The sequence below is a fragment of the Penaeus vannamei genome, chromosome 26, assembly GCF_042767895.1.
Source record: "Penaeus vannamei isolate JL-2024 chromosome 26, ASM4276789v1, whole genome shotgun sequence".
Taxonomy (NCBI): domain Eukaryota; kingdom Metazoa; phylum Arthropoda; class Malacostraca; order Decapoda; family Penaeidae; genus Penaeus; species Penaeus vannamei.
This window is the reverse complement of record NC_091574.1, coordinates 2,506,583-2,512,582: the sequence shown is the minus strand read 5'-3', so window position 1 is coordinate 2,512,582 and position 6,000 is coordinate 2,506,583. Positions and strand designations below refer to the sequence as shown.

Sequence of the window (6,000 nt, the reverse complement as noted above, 5' to 3'; positions counted from 1 at the left end):
TCTAGCATTCTGTATTCATGTTTTAAGAATATGGACACATATATGTATAATTATGATATCGGGAAGTCAGTATTATTCTGAAGATAGTTTTCATTCAGGTACCCTTTTTCACTACTTTGGATAACATCAACCATATTTACATGTTCATATACATTTCAGCCATACTTTCATTTTCAACACAAATAACAATTTACAGCAAACTTCAGTTCTTATATCCTCCTGCCATCACCATCCATTTCCTGTCACACAGAACCGTACACAGAACTCTTCATAAAACTCAAGAAATAAATATAATTTCATTAAACAACCACTTGAGATTACCTATAACACCCATTACAATATTTCATCCTTAAATTACCTTCTGGTATCAATGGATTATATTTCTGTGGCATTCTTATAACTGCCAACTCTTTACATCTTACCACACACTTTGTGCATATCTATTTAAGTACCCATGTTCACTTTCAAAGGTTTTAAGAATTATTGTTTTTCCTTATATATCGAGCTCCAAACTCTTGAGCACCCTAGGTTATGGTATCAGAGTTCTGTTAGAGCTAAGCCTTGTCTCATGGTGTAATATAAATGACATTGGTATCACCTCTTCCTCTAGGTTCGATATCTGGCATTTCCAGTTGTAGCTCAAGTTATTCAGCTCTTCCGTGCTCCAGTAGCTCAAACAGTTTTATCCCTAGTAGCTCCAGAAGCTCAAGTATCTCAATCTTCAGTAGTACAAGTTGTTCAAGCATCATTCCTTCTCTCAGTCCAAGCTCTATCAGCAGCTTAGAAAGCAGTTTGAGCTCAGAATCAAGTAGCATTTCCAGTATTTTACACCCTTCCATCACAAGTAATGAGAGATTTCATGTCCATTATATATAGCTGATATATATTTGAAAAGCAGTTTAACTTTTCCAGTATATTGCAGTGTTATCTCTACAAATATCTATGAAATATATATTCACATACTGAAACACGAATCGAAGGCTCATATATGTTTTTCTTTCTTTCTTTTGATGCTGTTAATATCACTTCTTCCTCTAGGTTCGATATCAGGCATTTCCAGTTTTAGTTCAAGTTATTCAGTTCTTCCGTGCTCCAGTAGCTCAAATAGCTCTATCTCTAGTAGCTCCAGAAGCTCAAGTATCTCAGTCTTCAGTAGTATAGGTTGTTCAAGCATCATTCCATCTATCAGTCCAAGCTCTATCAGCAGCTTAGAGTGTAGTTTGAGCTCCGAAAAAACTAGCACTTCCTGTAGTTTATCTCCTTCCTCTCCTTCAAGTGCTACCACAAGTAAGGACAATCATGTCCATTATGTATAGCTGATATATAATTGAATAACCCATGCTTTTCCATTATAATGTAAATATCGGTGAAGATGTATTCGCATACTTTTTTTCTTTTTTTTCCTGTAAATGATGTTGATATCACCTCTTCTTCTAGGTTCTATACCTGGCATTTCCAGTTGTAGTTCAAGTTACTCAGTTCTTCCATGCTCCAGTAGCTCAAATATCTCTATCCCGAGTAGCTCCAGAAGCTCAAGTATCTCAGTCTTCAGTAGTATAGGTTGTTCAAGCATCATTCCTTCTATCAGTCCAAGCTCGATCAGCAGCTTAGAAAGCAGTTTGAGCTCAGAATCAAGTAGCATTTCCAGTAGTTTATCTCCTTCCGCCCCTTCAAGTGCCATCACAAGTAATGACAATTTTTATGTCCATTATACATAGTTGATATATACTTGAGAAACACTTAAGCTTTTCCAGTATACAATATTATCATCTCCTTCATATATCTGTGAATTATTTTCTTACTGAAACTTCCAAATTGCTGGTTCATGATTCTTTTTTTCTTTTTCTTTCTTTTGATGTTTTCATCATCACATCTTCCTCCAGGTTCAGCATCAGGCATTTCCAGTTTTAGTTCAAGTTATTCTGTTCTTCCATGCTCCAGTAGCTCAAACAGATCTATAAGCTCAAGTATCTCAGTCTTCAGTAGTTTAGGTTGTTCAAGCATCAATCCTTCTATCAGTCCAAGCTCTATCAGCAGCTTAGAGAGTAGTTTGAGCTCAGGAAGAAGTAGCATTTCCAGTATTTTACCTCCTTCCTCCTCTTCAAGTGCCATCAGAAGTAATGACAGATCCAATGTCTTTTATATATAGTTGATATACACTTGAAAAACACTTTCGCTTTTCCAGTATACTATGCTATTATCTCTATAAATCTGAAAAAAACATATAAATTGTAAGTTCACGTTTGCCTCCTCTTCTTCTTCTTTTTTATTGGTCTTTGATATCAAATCTTCCTCCAGGTTCAGCTTCAGGAATTTCCAGTTTTAGTTCAAGTTCTTCAATTCTTCTGTGCTCCAGTAGTTCAGATAGCTCTATCTCTAGTATCTCTAAAAGCTCAAGTATCTCCGTCTTCAGTAATATAAACAGTTCAAGCAGCCTTCCTTCTATCAGTCCATGTTCTATCAGCAGCTTAGAGAGTAGTTCGAGCTCAGAAAGAAGTAGCATTTCCAGTAGTTTACTTCCTTCCTCCCCTTCAAGTGCCATCACAAGTAATGACAATCCTGATATCTATCATTTATAGTTGAAATATACTTGAAAACACTACAGCTTTTCCTGTATGTAATACTGTTGTCTCTGCTTAAATCTGTGAAAATGCATTCGCATACTAAAACTTACGAATTGTAGGTTCACATCTTTGTTGTTAATATCACTTCTTCCAGGTTCAACATCACGCATTTCCAGTTCAAGTTATTCAGTTCTTCCATGCTCCAGTAGCTCAAATAGCTCTATCTCTAGTAGCTCCAGAAGCTCAAGTATCTCAGTCTTCAGTAGTATAGGTTGTTCAAGCATCATTCCTTCTATCAGTTCAAGCTCTATCAGCAGCTTAGAGAGTAGTTCCAGTATTTTACCTCCTTCCTCCCCTTCAAGTGCCATCACAAGTATTGACAATCTTTATGTCCAATTTACATGGTTGATATATACTTGACAAACAGCTTTTCCAGTATACTTTACTGTTATCGCTGCATATGTCTGTGGAAATATATTTTCTTACTGAAACTTTTAGGTAGGTTCATGATTCTTTTTTTCTTTCTTTCTTTTAATGTTTCAATATCACATCTTTCTCCAGGTTCAGCATCAGGCATTTCCAGTTTTAGTTCAAGTTGTTCAGTTCCATGCTCCAGTAGCTCAAATAGCTCAAGTTCTTCAATTCTTCCGTGCTCCAGCAGCTCAAAAAGCTCTATCTCTAGTAGCTCCAGAAGCTCAAGTAACTCAGTCTTCAGTAGTATAGGTTGTTCAAGCATCATTCCATCTGTCAGTCCAAGCTCTATTAGCAGCTCAGAGAGTAGTTCGAGCTCAGAAAGAAGTAGCATTTCCAATAGTTTACCTCCTTCCTCCTCTTCAAGTGTCATCACATGTAATGACAATCTCTGTCTATTACATATAGCTGATACATATTTGAGAAATATTAAACTTTTTCAGTATACTATTCTATTATCTCTGTAAATATCTGTGAAAATGTATTCTCATTCTGTTACCTACAATATGTAGGTTCATGATTCTTTTCTTTATTTCTTTCTTTACTAAAACTTTTTTTCTATTAATGCTGTTAATATCACTTCTTCCTCTAGGTTCGATATCAGGCATTTCCAGTTTTAGTTCAAGTTATTCAGTTCTCCCATGCTCCAGTAGCTCAAATAGCTCTATCTTTAGTAGCTCCAAAAGCTCAAGTATCTCAGTCTTCAGTAGTATAGGTTGTTCAAGCAGCATTCCTTCTATCAGTTCAAGCTCTCTCAGCAGCTTAGAGAGTAGTTTGAGCTCAGAATCAAGAAGCATTTCCAGTATTTTACCTCCTTCCTCCTCTTCAAGTGCCATCAGAAGTAATGACAATTTCAATGTCTTTAATATATAGTTGATATACACTTGAAAAACACTTTCGCTTTTCTAGTATACTATGCTATTATCTCTGCAAATCTGAAAAAAACATACAAATTGTAAGTTCACTTTTTTTTTTTCTTTTTCTTTTTTTTCTTTAATATCAAATCTTCCTCCAGGTTCAGCTTCAGAAATTTCCAGTTTTCATTCAAGCTCTTCAATTCTTCCGTGCTCCAGTAGCTTAAATAGCTCTATCTCTAGTATCTCCAAAAGCTCAAGTATCTCCGTCTTCAGTAATATAAACAGTTCAAGCAGCCTTCCTTCTATCAGTCCATGTTCTATCAGCAGCTTAGAGAGTAGTTCGAGCTCAGAAAGATGTAGCATTTCCTGTAGTTTACCTCCTTCCTCCTCTTCAAGTGCCATCACAAGTATTGACAAACTTTATGTCCATTTTACATAGTTGATATATACTTGGAAAACAGTTTTTCCAGTATACTATACTGTTATCACTGCAAATATCTGTGGAAATATATTTTCTTACTGAAACTTACAAATTGTAGGTTCATTATTCTTTTTTTCTATCTTTTAATGTTCTCAATATCACATCTTCCTCCAGGTTCAGCATCAGGCATTTCCAGTTTTAGTTCAAGTTATTCAGTTCTTCCATGCTCCAGTAGCTCAAATAGCTCTATCTCTAGTAGCTCCAGAAGCTCAAGCATCTCAGTCTTCAGTAGTATAGGTTGTTCAAGCATCATTCCTTCTATCAGTCCAAGCTCTATCAGCGGCTTAGAGTGTAGTTTGAGCTCTGAAAGAACTAGCATTTCCTGTAGTTTATCTCCTTCCTCTCCTTCAAGTACTACCACAAGTAATGACAATCATTTCCATTTTGTATAGCTGATATATACTTGAATAACACATGCTTTTCCATTATAATGTAAATATCGGTGAAGATGTATTCGCATACTTTTTTTTTTTTTCTATAGATGATGTTGATATCACCTCTTCTTCTAGGTTCTATACCTGGCATTTCCAGTTGTAGTTCAAGTTACTCAGTTCTTCCATGCTCCAGTAGCTCAACTAGCTCTATCCCAAGTAGCTCCAGAAGCTCAAGTATCTCAGTCTTCAGTAGTATAGGTTGTTCAAGCATCATTCCTTCTATCAGTCCAAGCTCTATCAGCGGCTTACAGAGTAGTTTGAGTTCAGAATCAAGTAGTGTTTCCAGTATGGCTCCTTCCTCCCCTTCAAGAGTCATTACAAGTAAAGCCAGTCTCAAATGTCTGTAATGTATAGTTGATATATACTTGAGAAACACTTAGCTTTTCCAGTATATTATACTATTGTCTCTGCAAATATCTGCTGAAACTTACACATTTTAGGTTTATGTTTTTTCCTTCTTCTTTTTCAATGCTGTTGATATCATTTCTTCCTTCAGGTTCAGCATCAGGAATTTCCAGTTGTAGTTCAAGTTATTCAGTTGTTCCATGCTCCAGTAGCTCAAACAGTTCTATCCCTAGTAGCTCCAGAAGTTCAAGTATATCAGTATTCAGTTGTGGAAGTTGTTCAAGCATCATTCCATCTATCAGTCTAAGGTCTATCAGCAGCTTAGATCATAGTTCGAGCTCAGAATCATGTATCGTTTCCAGTATTTTACCTCCTTCCTCCCCTTCAAGTGCCATCACAAGTAATGAGAGTTTTCATATCCATTATATATAGTTGAAATATATTTGAGACACAGTTTAGCTTTTCCTGTATATTACACTGTTATACCTGCTAATGTCTGTAAATATCTATTCACATACTGAAACAAATTGTAGGCTCATATATGTTTTTCTTTCTTTTGATGCTATTAATATCACTTCTACCTCTAGGTTCGATATCAGGCATTTCCAGTTTTAGTTCAAGTTATTCAGTTCTCCCGTGCTCCAGTAGTTCAAATAGTTTTATCTCTAGAAGCACAAGTGTCGTAACCATCATTCCTTCTATCAGTCCAAGCTCTATCAGCAGCTTAGAGTGTAGTTTGAGTTCAGAAAGAAGTAGCATTTCCAGCATTTTACCTCCTTCCTCCCCTTCAAGTGCCACCACAAGTAAAGACAATCTTCATGTCAATTATATATGGTTGAAATATACTT

At 36.0% G+C, this 6,000-nt stretch overlaps 1 protein-coding gene across 1 annotated transcript in view; it reads left to right on the top strand.

The window, feature by feature from the left end:
* LOC113817793 (serine-rich adhesin for platelets) overlaps positions 1-6,000 on the top strand; it is a 158,759-nt gene that overhangs the window by 110,146 nt on the left and 42,613 nt on the right. The window lies entirely within an intron of this gene.